Consider the following 14,057-nt stretch of genomic DNA (forward strand, 5'->3'; position numbering starts at 1 on the left):
CTTAGACTAGTTAGCAAGGAGCCCCAGGATGTCTGGTCTTACTTCACCAGTGCTGGCATATGCCACCATGCACAGCATCTTTACATGGGTGCTGGAGAACTGAGCTCAGGTCTTCATGCTGACAGGCCAGGCCCTTTACCCACTGAGACATCTCCCCAGGTCCTAAAAGATGTGCATTTGAAAATAGTTTATTTTTATTTATTTATTTATTTGACAGAGAAAGAGGGAGAGAGGGAGAGAGAGAATGGGCGCACCAGGGCCTCCAGCCACTGCACACAAACTCCAGACACGTGTGCCCTCTTGTGTATCTGGCTAACATGGGCCCTGGGGAATTGAACCTGGGTCCTTTGGGCTTTTGGTACTGTGCAGTCTCTTATTATTGCTGAACACTTCCATCATGGTCAGGAAGCAGCCATAGATAATTCTCCACTAAAGACGTGGCTATATTTCAGTTAAGGCTTACGTGGCAGTGCACACCACACTCTTGTTCTGAGAGTCTTTGGCACTCTTGAATTAGTACAGTTTATCTAATTTGAGTGAACGGTATTTTTCGTTGCTTGCACTGAAATTCGTCGTGTTTCTTTCAGAAACAGCCCAGCTCCCCATAAGCCGATGTTGAAGAACATCACAAGGAGCATGACTCAGAAGAGGAGGGTTGTCTCCCAACCGGGTTCCAGCTGATCTGTCACCGTGTCCCGGCAGCCACAGCTCAGAGACCTGCTTGTCAACAGGGGCCCATCTGCACTTGGTTATTGGGCCAAATGAGCTTCACAACGCCTGTTGATTTCCAGCCCCCCACCAAAGCCAGGCTGCTAGGTACTGTGCACGGCACCCTGCCTCTTTGGGATCCCGCTGGACAACACCCATAAAGCAATGTGTTAAATTTAACACACCCCTGCCCGTGGAATCTGGCACAACTGTTATCCAGTAATTGCGGCTATCACACTTCCCCACTGCTGGATTTTTGCTGTTGCTTCCTGCCTTAGGGTGAGACCCAAACTCTCTTTATAATAAAATTTGTGGTGATTCACTTTTGATCTGTTTCCCAAGATACCCCTCAGTCCCCCATTGCCTGGTGAGCAAGATGCTATCATTGACATGGCTACTCGCAGGGAGAGTGGAATGCACTGTTGTACCAAAGCGGCGATAAATGCTTATGGCCATTCTCCTGGTAGAAGCCGGATGGACCACACACATGAAGGTTACCTCAGTAAGTACCTGAGGGATCTTTGTGGGAAGAATGTCAGCTTGAGGGACCAGTGGGGAAGGGCACATGGTCAGCAGGAGTTGGAGGGGGACCAGAGAAGAAAATGGAGGAATATGATCAAAAGACATTATATACATGTATAAAACTGCCAAAAGTGAAATAAACTGGGGCTGATGGGGGTGATGGCCCAGCAGTTAAAAGCACTTACTTGCAAAGCCTACTGACCCCAGGTTCAATTCGCCAGTACCCACATAAGGCCAGATACACAAAGGGGTACATGCATCTGGGATTCATTTGTAGTAGCAAAGATCCTGGTGGGTTCATACTTTCTCTCTCTGTGTCTCAAACAAATAAAATAAAATTGAAAACAAGCCGGGCGTGGTGGCACACGCCTTTAATCCCAGCACTCGGGAGGCAGAGGTAGGAGGATCGCCATGAGTTCGAGGCCACCCTGAGACTACATAGTGAATTCCAGGTCAGCCTGAGCCAGAGTGAGACCCAACCTCGGAAAAAAAAAAAAGAAAAAAAAATTGAAAACATAGCTAGGACTTAAATATGTGAAGAATAAAGAAAAGCAAGGATTGACTTGAATAACTCATATTTGTAAGTGCTTGCCTGCTACTCTCCCAGCTCAGCCTTCATAAAACAAGCCACAAATCCATATTCTTCCCTGTCAGGACTGATTGGGCACAAGGGCATCTCTGTGTGATTCTGAGAAGCTGACGCTAACGTGTTGGCGAAGTCCATCAATTCACTCTCATCAGAAGATAGCCTGCAGTCCCTGCTGCCCCGCATGTGGGCATCAAAGACCCAGGGACATAAACCCGTACCATATCCAAACAGCAACAGGGTCAGTCCGTGTGGCCCTCGGCGTCTGCTGGCTGTCTGGGTCTACAAGGATGAATGGGACAGTCTCCTGGGCTCTCACCTCCCAGAGGGCATGCATGGTACGGAGGGCTTCCAGGAATCCGGGCCAACCGCGCAAAGGCAGATGCCCTGAGCTAAAGGCTCTTTGCATAAATCATTCATTCCTCCAGGAAGGTTTGGCGCTGCTAAGCAGGCGTCCGTGTCACAACGCAGGACAGGACTTGAGGCATGCCCAGCATGCGTGACGAAGGTCCACTAGCAGCCTAAGTCATCTTGGCCAAGTCTGCTGACACGAGGTTGCTTCGAGCGATGCTGCAGCTCTGAGTGGGTGACAGCGAGTGTTAGCTGGAGATAGTGTGCTGGGACGGCTCAGTGGTAGAAACCGATAAATATCCTAAGCTGTACGAGGGGCCTGAGCTTCCAGGCTCAGCTAAGGACCCCCATTTTGAGAGCCCAAGTATAACCATTTTAAGTAAAAAGGCCCTGGCCTGACTTAGAGAGAGAACTAGCGGAGCGGGCTAATGTGCTGGCCTTTGCTTCTGCAAACTTTGCTTGCTTGCTCAATTGCTGCCTTTCCCCCTAAAGTTTCTGAGGCATCTCCACTTCAAGGACATTGCAGAAACACTCCACTCCCTCCAGCCTCTGACCACCTGCTTAGACAAGAAACAGGAATCTCCACTTCAAGGATAATGGAGATGACTTCATCTGCCTGGAGTGCCCCTAGCTCCTGCCCCCAACTATGCCCGCTGAAACCCCAAGCCAATCAGAACGCTTTAAATCAACCAATCATGTATCTATCCCCTGCTTCTTTGCTCGAATTCCTATATGAACTCCTTCCCCCAAAAGAAAGGGGCTCTCTCCCTCACTACCGCTGTGCAGGACTGTGGGGACGGAGCCCAGGCCTAGGCTTGCAATAAAGAAAGCTGTTGCTTTTACATTCGAGTGTCTCAGCTTCTGTGGTGGTTCTCTGGGTGACTCCTGGGTGACCGAGGGACTTTGCTCCTGGTCAGGGGTCTTGGCACAACAATTTGTCTAGGGGTCAGAAGCGAGGGATCCTGAGGCCAGGTCTGTTCACTATAACTCAGTAACTTAGGGGAGCTTCAACTAGCCTGATAGTGTCTTAGTTTCCTAATACTTTTTTTTTTTAAATCACTGTGATATTGTATCCTATCACAATATATGAGAAAACAACTGAAAAGAAGAAAACTATTTTAGCTCATAGTTTTAGGGATTCTGGTCCATGCCAGCCGGCTCCATTGTTTCTGACCCCTCAAGACTCAATCACTAATTTTTTTTTTTTTTTTTTTTTTTTTTTGGTTTTTCAAGATAGGGTTTCACTGTAGCCCAGACTGACCTAGAATTCACTATGGAGTCTCATGGTGGCTTTGAACTCACAGTGATCCTCATACCACTGCCTCCCTAGTGCTGGGATTAAAGGCATGGGCCACCACGTTTGGTCCAATCACTTTTTTTTAGAAAGTGTTTATTTATTTGAGAGAGAGAGAGGAAGAAGAATGAGAAAGAATGGGTGCACCAGGACCTCCAGCCACTGCAAATGGCTCCAGACACATGAGCCACCTTGCGCTTTACGTGGCTTTACATGGATACTGAAGAAATCAAACCTGGGTCCTTAGGCTTTGCAGGCAAGCACCTTAACCACTAGGCAATCTCTCTTGCCTGAGATCCAATCACATTTAATAGTACCACCAGCTTGGACCAAGCCTTCAATGCAAGAGCTTTTGGGGCCATTATTATATCCCAACCACAAAACTTGGATTCTTACTTAGAAAGAGTGTTAGGGTAAGAATGACCCCTAAATTCCCCACTAAGAATGTCTGCTCATGTCTCATGACAAGGGGCTTGCATATTCGTGCAGCTTCAGAGCAAAGCTAAAAGTCATTGAGGGCCTGGAGGGGTGGATTAGTGGTTAAGGCATTTGCCTGCAAAGCCAAAGGACCCAGGTTCGATTCCCCAGGACCCACGTTAAGCCAAGAGGGCACAAGCATCTGCAGTGGCTGGAAGCCCTGGCGTATCCATTCTCTCTCTCTCTCTCTCTCTCTGTCAAATAAATAAATATTTAAAGGTCATTGAGACTGAAAGAGAACGATGACTGTTGAAATCAGGATCTGTGTGAGTAGCTTGTACTACGCTGCGTTAGTGACTTGCATGTGGCAGCGGACATGCTGGCCTGTAATTAGTGGTGAGTGGTGAGAGAAGTAGGTCACTGGCAAAGTCTCATCACTGGTGCCGACATTGCTCATCACACTTGACATCCACTCCATCAGATTGCAAGTCCTCTTGGCCAGCTGTGTGTTCCTTCTTTGAAGCGAGACCCATTTATCCTCGGGGGGACAAGGATCCCGTCTTTTGGGGTTGTCTAACCTAAACTCATTTCATCTTCCCTGCTGGAGTCTGCCTGGGTTTGCCTACGCTTTCTCTGTAAGCCAGTGGGTCAGCTTGCTTTCCTCCTCACTCAACTCCGCCACACTGAGATTCTGGCTTTTGATCAGAAGCACAGAGGGACATTTTGGCTTAGAGCTTTCTTTCAGTACTGTTGGAGTCAGGTTCACGTTGCTGGTAGAAATCACCCAACCAAGAGCAGATTCTGAAAGGAAAAAAAGAGGTTTATTTTGGCTTACAGGCTTGAGGGGGAAGCTCCCTGATGGCAGAGAAAACAACAGCATGAGCAGAAGGTGAACATCATCCTCTGGCCGACATAAGGTGGACCATAGCAACAGGAGAGTGTGCCAAACACTGGCAAAGGGAAACTGGCTATAACACCTATAAGCCCACCTCCAATAACACACGCCTCTAGAAGGCATTAATTTCCAAATCTCTATCAGCTAAGAACCTAGCATTCAGAAACCCTAAGTTTATTGGGGGACCCCTGAATCAAGCCACCACATTCCACCCCTGACCCCCACATAAAGCCAGATGTACAAGGTGGTACCTGCATCTGGAGTTTGTTTGCAGTGGCTGGAGGCCCTGGTGTGCCCATTCTCTCTGTCTCCTTTCTCTTTCTCTGCTTGCAAATAAATAAATATATATATTTTTAAAGAGGATGGAAACTTAATCTGACTATGGTGTTTAGAAATGAGACCCTCTTGGAAGGTGACTAGGATGAAATTTACTGGAATGGAATTCTCACAGCTTTATAAGAAGAGGGAGGGAGACCAGAAGAAACCTATATGCACGCATACACTCCTTCTCTTTCACCTTATAATGCCCCACATTATATCAGGACTCTCCTGGCAAGAAGTTCATCACCGTTTGAGTCTCTCAAACTTGTACCTCAAGAAACCATGAGCCAACCAATGAGCATCTAGTCTGCGGTGTCCTGCGTTGCTAACAGCAGAAGACAGAACAGCACAGTAAGGATGGCGCAGTGGTTAATCCTCATGATATTTTATTGGCTCTACAATAACCTGGATGACAAACCTCTAGGCATGTCTGTGAGGAAGTTTCTAGATTGGCTTAAATAAGACAGGAATACGCACCTTAACTGTAGGGGGGATGCCATCCCATGGGCTGGGAGGGGTCCGGATGTACAAAAACAAGAAAGCAGCTGGGCGTGGTGGCACACGCCTTTAATCCCAGCACTCGGGAGGCAGAGGTAGGAGGACTGCCATGAGTTCAAGGCCACCCTGAGATGACAGAGTTAATTCCAGGTCAGCCTGGACCAGAGTGAGACCCTACCTCGAAAAAACAATAAATAAATAAATAAAAACAAGAAACCTGGCTGGAGAAATGGCTTAGCAGTTAAGGTGCTTGTCTGCAAAACCCAAGGACCCATGTTCAACTCTCCAGGTCCCACGTAAGCCAGACGCACAAAGTGACACAAGTGTGCAAGACCACACACACATGTGCACAAAGTGGCTCTGGATTCTCTTGCAGTGTCTGGAGGTCCTGATGCCCCAATAAAAATATTAAAAAAATAAAAGGAGAGAGCTTGTTAAACATGAAGATTTGTCTCTCCACTTCCTAACGGTGGATGCAGTGTAAACAGCCAGCCTCTTGCACGACGTCTGCCCTGCCATGATGATGGTCACCTCAAACTGTGAGTCAAAATAAACCCTTCCTTCCTTGCATTGCTTTTGTAAGGCGTTTTGTCGCTGTAATAAGAAGAGTGCCTGGTGCAGAAGGCATCCTTATCCCTAGATCGTTGATAGACACCTGCTCCATAGCTTTTGTGGTGTAAGCCTTCCATGCGCAATCTTGTCTGTGAGGCAGTGAACCTCTGAGGTGCCGGTGTCTATTGAAAACTCTTGGCCGAGGCATTGAAATGGATATGAAAAATTGACCTCATATCTTCACAATTCAGCGGAGGATCACAGTGATTTCTTTTCCACCTCCCTGCCTGTTGCCTTAAGAACCAGAAAGGCATGGTCTTACAAAACATGCCTTCTCACAGAATTCCGGTGCCAATGCTCAGAAATTATTCCCTCAAAGATCTTTGTGAAGATTTTTTTCTTTCTTTCACACAATATAAAAGTGTGAACTATGTTGAAGTGTGATACAAAGGGTCAGGAGAGGGGATGGTGGAAACAGCATTTAGCATACGTGAGGACTTTTTTTTTTTTTTTTTGCAGGCATGGCGTGTGACATTCTGGCTATACTGAAAATCCTATTCAGTCACAGTTATCCTGTCCCTGTCGGGCACCAGACCATTGGTGCTGCTCTGAGAAACACAGGCCATACCAAGTGACTTCTTTGTTGTCAGTGGCATTAAAAGATACTAGAGGAAAAGACATTTCCCGAGCCCCGTGTTTTCTAGTGCTTCCTTGGAGCTTCAGAAGTGGGATGGAGGACCAGCTTAGCTGTTAGCCATGGGCTGAGGAGATTGCTCAGTGGTGCTAACCCTCTCTCCCTGCTTGAACGTGCCAGGGGCACTGGGTCCTCTTTAGTGCCTTCTGTAATCCTCGTGGCATAAATGCAGGGCTAATAAACAGCTGGCTCACACAGAGCGCAGAAGCCAGGCCTCCAGGATGACTACGCTTCTAGTTTCATTAACACGTTCCCAAAGTATAATCCAGAGTTTTCTGTCACTCCAAGCCTTTCTTCTGTCTTTTAATGTACAAGAAAAGACAGCAGGATGGGATGGAAATGGCCAAGCATGATGTAACCCAGGTGTTGTATGAACAAAAGTCTGCCCACCCAACATGGGGCACAGACAACAGACCAAGGAAACGATTCTGCCCTTGGTGAATGACTAAGTTGATTGGGTTTATTTATAGCAGCATGGATGACCCAAGGGTGACTGCAACATCAAAAGGCCTATCCCAGCACAGGTGATGACTCACAAAAGCTGCATTCCCGGGACTCCTTGCCCACTTTACGGGCAGCTCCACGGAAGGGTCTCCCCTCCCAGCAATTTACTGCTTCTGTATCCCTGGAGAGGGGCCTGCCAAGCTTGTAAGGTTCACAGGAAAGGATTCAATTCTGGGAAAACAGCCACACAGCACCAGCAGAAATACAGGTACTTCCTATGACAAAATGGACATTTCTGAACATTTATTATACATATATGTATATATATTTGCATGTGTTCATAGAGTATGTGTGGTAAAGCATATTAATGGGTGGTGTATGCATGGGTGTACCATGTATGTGCATGTGTGTGTGAGTGCATGTGTATGTGTGTGCACATGGGCACGTGTGTGTGTGTATGTGTGCATGTATGTGCTTATGTGTGCATATGTGTGGTAGCCAGAGAAGAACTTGGATGCTTTTCTCTATCTCTCAATTGCATACTTCCTTGAGGCCAAGTTTCTCCCTCACCCTAGAGCTGCTGGAGGGATGGATCAGTGGTTAGGGCACTTGCCTAAAAAGCCTAGGGACTCAGGTTCAATTCCCTGGTATTTATTTATGCCAGGTGTGATGGTGCACGTCTTTAATCCCAGCACTTGAGAGGCTGAGGTAGGAAAATTGCCATGAGTTTGAAGCCCCCTGAGACTACAGAGTGAATTCCAGGTCAGCCTGGGCTAGAGTGAGACCCTACCTCAAAACAAACAAAAAAAAAAACAAACCCAAAAAGGAAATTGACAAACCAGGTGTGTCAGAGGAATGTGATGGGGCCCAGCATTCCTATAAGGAAAGATTTTCCTCTAACCAGCATCCCTATGAAGTCTCAAACAAATCACACTGGGTATGCTATGAATTTTAGGTGAAATTAGGAGAAGAATGAGGGTCCAAGAAAAAAAGGAAAATTGGGGAATCTTATTATGCTCTTGATGAGGGAGAAGGGAAAGACAGGATGAGGTTGCCAGGCAACACTCCCTCCGGCCTCTGGTTCTGGGCCTGACTGTGGAAGTAACTTCCTTTGTCGTCTCGTGTGCCTCTCTGACTGCTCAGCGTCCTCTGCCTTCGCGGCTACCCCATGTGGGCCACGTGGTCTGGGTCCTAATTTGTGTCTCCCTAGGCACAGCCCACTTCTGATCTGCTTTCATTCCCAAGAACCCCGTGGCCTTGTGTGCACGTAGGCCATGGATCTTCTGTAGAATGTATGCAAACAGTGTACAAGAGCGAATCTCACGTGCAGCCTGGGCCAGTTCCTGGGAGACTCTTCTGTCTTTTCCCTGTCAGCTGTCACACTGGCCAGACCAGCTGACACCAGCCAGGCCATTTTATTCATCGCTGCACAAAACCAGAATCTGGCCCCTCTTTTGCTAGAATCCCAGAGCACACAAGCTGGGAAGAGCCCCCCGCTTCTCCCTTGACAACCCTAGTCCCTTCCTGGGTTTAAATGAAGCATTTGGTCCCAGCTATTGTAAGCCTGTCTTCACTGTGATGGAGTACTTGCGCCTTTATTCTTTGGGGAGCGCTGAAACTGAGTCCAGAGAACAGCTGGGCATGCATGCGGGAGGGCGGCCCCGTCCTTTGGGGACCAGATCCATCGGGACCCCAGGCTTCCGTGGCATGGATGTGTCACGGAGCCCTTCTCATGTAATCCCAGTGACTGCTGTTGGGATGTCAGTTCAAAGAGTGCCCTTTCCGGGCTGGAGAGATGGCTTAGCGGATAAGGCGTTTGCCTGCAAAGTGAGAGGATCCCGGTTCAACTTTCCAGGACCCACATAAGCCAGATGCACGAGGAGGCGCATGCATCTAGAGTTCATTTGCAGTGACTGGAGGCCCTGGTGTGCCCATTCTCTCACTCTCTCTCCCTCTTTCTCTCTTTCTCAAATAAATAAATATTAAAGGAAAAATTTTTTTAAAAGAGTGCCCTTTCCTTTAACACCCAAGAGCAATAGCTTGAGCCCACCTGTATACAACAGTTCCACGATGCTGGGATGAACGTCTAACAACAGTTTTATGGGAGGAAGAACTTACTTCAAGATTGCAGAATCCAGAGGAAGTTTCATCAATGCAGGAGAAGCTGGCTCCCATTCATAAATTGAAGCCAAGAGTGAAACCACCAGCAACCAGCAAGCACAGCACCAAAAAAGGAAAGAACAAAAGAAAGAAGCCAGCAAGCACAAACCTCCAGCAAGCAGTACCCCCGAGCTCAAAGGCATACCTTTGGGCTGGAAGTCAGATCCGCCCCCAAACACACCTTTGGGCTGGACCCCAAGATCAGCCCCCAGTGACTCCTCCTCTAGCCCAGCAGGTGGAGATCCAAGGTACGGGTTTAAGTTTAACACTTGACTCAATGGGGGCCATATATTGAAACTACGGCCCCATTCTACATTATTTCAGAAGCCTGGAAGTCTCAGAGGAATTAGATCACTGTTGATGCATGCTCTCTATCTCTATCTCTCTTCCTTGCTCTATCTTTTCTACATTTCCACTGAATCCTCTTGTTGCATTATTTAAGCCTATTCTGTTCCTCTGCTTTCATTCCTCAACTGCCCAACAAGATTAGTGTGGATTTTATTTTATTGTTATTTTAATTTTTTTTATTTTAGAGAGAGAGAAAAAACAAACAGACACACACACACAGAGAATTGGCACACCAGAGCCTCACCTACTGCAATCTAACTCCAGATGTTTGCACCACCTAGTGGGCATGTGCAACCTTGCATTTACCTCACCTTTGCGTGTCTGGCTAACATGGGATCTGGAGAGTCAAGCATGGGTCCTTAGGCATTGCAGGCAAGCTACTTAACTGCTAAGCCATCTCTCCAGCCCTAGTGTGGATTTAGTAAAGCCATAATAATGGAGAAAGAATTAGAAGTCATTTTGAGATATAACAAAATTGAGCATGTTGTTGCTAGAACAGCTCCGTTTTTCTCCCATGGTGCTCTAAGTAGTGAACACAGAACATTTCTGTGCCTTGTGACTGGCTGTCCTCTGCCACAGTTCAGTTCTGACACCATCTCCCTGGAGTTGCATTCACCTTGTGGAGACAAAGGGTGCAGTTCTGTGAGAGCACCCCTCCACTTTGGACGCCACTGGAAAGCTGGGCTTTAGGTTCTAATAAGCCGGGGCATTCCCATAACCCATCCTTGAGTTCAGTCATTTTCTAGGGCAGATAAAACTCAACAAGATGCACATAGAAAAGGTACATAGAGCCCAGTTTGGGGGAAGGGCGTGTGGAGTTTCCTTGCCCTCCAAAGGCATGCTCAGCAATCTGGAAGCTCTCTGAATCCTGTGCTGTGAGTTTTTCTGGAGGCCTCATTACATTATATTGGTTAGATCATGGATTAACTCCACCTTCAGTCTCTGTCCTGACCCAAATAAGCAGAGGTAGGAGAAGAAAATGGAACAAAAAAATTTAAGCCTCCTACCACAAAGCTGGTGTCCCTGGCTGATGAGGAGCCACCAGCCTACCAGTTTATCTCATCAGCATATAAAATGTATCAGTGATCTTCTTGTTGCTGCAACAAAACACCTGACCAGAAGCAGTTTATGGAAGCAAAGGTTTATTTCTGGCTCACAGTTTTTGGGGGGAAGCTTCATCACAGCAGGAGCAGACAGCCAGCATCGTATCTTCCCATCAGTAGGGAAGAAGGAGAGAGAGTAAGCTGAGTATCGCCCCTAGTGACCCCTCATCCAGGAAGGCTCCACCACCCAAAGGCTTCACCAGGTAAGTGTAAGGGTTATTCACAAACACAGGGGTGATGAAGGACATTGTACATTCAAACCACTACAAAAGACATTGGCCTCTTCTGAGAGTCCAAGATTCTGAAGGGCTGTGTGCCAGGAAGTGGGGTCCAAATATTTATTTCTCTGATATAAATCACGCGATCACAGCGTGAACTGCCGCTCTTGCATTTCCCCAATGGCCTTCCTCATAGAGACCTTCTCCTGGCATTCCCTCCTTTCAGATTGCTGCCTATTGACATTTACTGGGATCCCGTGACCCCTTACTTCACGTCAAGTTCCTACAGTTCCTCTTCCTCGGGTTGTAAGCCCAGAACTCAAATCCTGCTACTTGTCAATGCGAAGTTGGCTCTTTGCCTAAAGCTCTTACATCTAGGCAAGTAGAATATTTTATTCTGACTTAAAAATAGTTCTTTAGCCCATCTAAGAATGAGATATATTTTCATTCTTATATTTGTCACTAGAAAACTCTGGGATCCAGTTGGAGCCATTTGAAGTTTGAAGTCTTCTGTCAGTAAAAGAGCAATCCTCGGGAACAGAGCCTTCCCTCTGCCGTGCCCTCTGCCCACGTCATTACAATTGCCCTGTCTTTCTATCGTGCCTCAGTTCTAGCCTGACTCCCTTCACAAGGCTTTACTATTTCTCTTTTTCTGCTTCTGCAGTTCCTTCAGCCTGTGAACTAACACAAGAAAGGACATAGGATGGGTTAACAGAATACAACAGATGGATGGAGGCTCTGTTCCTTTTTCATAAATAAAACTCCATTTCTATAACCTTGCCCTAAAAAAAAAATGTGGATTTGGAGCTATGCCTGCATGCTTTCCCTAGGCCTTTCACTGGCATGACTGTTTGCTTGATTTTATGATGCACATTTCCCCATATTTTAACATCCCTTAAAGTTGAATCTTAAAGTTGAATCCCTTAAAGTCTTCTAATCGTATTCATTTGGATTGAAATCAAGTTTCTCAAAGGGATTTGCAGCTAGTCTTATTTAAAGTTGCCTTGAGTTTGGGGGTCTTCCTGTTTGAGTACAAATTTCCTATGGAGCAGTCTCTCCTCACGTCCCCCAGGGCCAGTGGAACTTGCATGATTTCTACTACTTCTGTGGGGCAGTCTTATTTATTTAGCCTACACTGAAGGTGTAGTCCTTTGGTAACTCAAGTTTTATTTTGGAGACTGTTCCAAAATTGGTCATTTGTTCCTTTCTTTATATACAAAGTATGTTGGGTCTGGAGTGATGGCTTAGCAGTTAAAACACTTGCCTGAAAAGCCAAAGGACCTCTGTTTGATTCCCCAGAACCCACGTAGGCAAGATGCACAAGGTGGCACATGCATCTGGAGTTCATTTGCAGTGACTAGAGGCCCTGGCATGTCCATTGTCTCTCTCTGTCAAATAAATAAATAAAAATAAAAATAAGTTAAAAAAAATTAAAATTTTTAAAGTATTTTTATTTTTATTTATTTATGTATTTGAAAAAGAGAGACACAGACAGAGAATGGGCATACCAGTGACTCCATTCACTGCCAAAAAAAAAAAAATCCTCCAGACACATATGCATCTGGTTTAAGTGGGTTCTGGGGAATCAAACCTCGGTCCTTAGGCTTGACAGGTAAGTGCCTTAACCACTAAGCCATCACTCCAGCCCCAATTTTTTCCTTTCCTATTGTTACATGGAATGAAGATACCTTGCAGCTAATGATTTTTTGGCCCAATAATGAAATTTGATATATATTGAATGGAAACATGTACAATTAGGCATATATGTACAAGTGTGCAGACATGTCTGTTTGAACATGTGTCCAAAGATCTCCACATGTGTAAGTGTGTGAGAATATGTCCAAGTGCACAAATGTGGCATGTGTACAGGTGTGCAAACAAGCACATGTGTGCACATGTGAACATAGTTTGCAAATATGTCAATATGCACATGTGTGCAAGCATGAAAATGTATACAAGTGTGCAACCATGTGTACAGTGTGCAACATGCCAATATGCATAAGTGTCTATAGGCATGAAAACATGTCAGTGTGTACACACATACAATTGTGCAAGTGTGTGAAGGTGTGAACACGTGTATAAGCGTACACATTTACATCTTAACACAGCACCTCCATCCTGCATCTTAACAAAGGTAATGGGAGTGTCTGCGATACCCAGAGGGGAAATCTGGCTAAACCCATCTCTCCCATCACCTATCACAAACCCACCGCCTGGAGAGTAATGTTTATCAGTCCCCGTGAAGGGTCGTCGTTGCTGGGATGAACATCCAAACCAGGCTCGGCTTGGGGGAGTAAGGGATTATTTCAAGCTTACAGACTGAGGGGAAGTTCCGTCAGTGGTGAAAGAAGCTGCCTCCATACATCCAAGCAGAGAAACAATCACAAAGCAACAAGAATGAGTGAAGGGACACCAGAAGAGCTCCGGCCTCCCTGCACACCTTTTGGCTGGAAATCAGATCCGCCCCCAAACGCACCTTAGTGCTGGACCCCAGGATCTGCCCCCAGTGACACTTCCTCCAGTCAGACAACTGGAGATTCATATTACAAGCTTTAATAAAACACCTAAGTCTATGGGGGACATACATTCAAACTACCACAAGGGGTCAGCTATTTTTACAGAAGTGACTGGAGAAGCCGGGGGTTTTCCAAAGACCACACTAGATGGTCCAAATTAGAAAGGGCTGGACCCTCAGCATGCCCAGGCTGGGAATTACATGGTGGAGGTATACTTTTTTTTTTAACCAAACTGGCTGAATAGGGTTTACCTCTGTTTACACTGAGAGTCTCATGTTCCACCTCTTAAGAAAGGATACAGTGAGAAGAGATCCACGGTACAGCGAGTTATATACTTTTGTTCCATCAATAGCATCCTTTTCTTTTCTCTTTTCTTCTCTCTCTCTGTTTTCCGAGGTAGGGTCTCACTCTAGCCCTGGCTGACATGGAA

The sequence above is a fragment of the Jaculus jaculus genome, chromosome 9 (assembly GCF_020740685.1).
Source record: "Jaculus jaculus isolate mJacJac1 chromosome 9, mJacJac1.mat.Y.cur, whole genome shotgun sequence".
Classification (NCBI taxonomy): Eukaryota; Metazoa; Chordata; class Mammalia; order Rodentia; family Dipodidae; genus Jaculus; species Jaculus jaculus.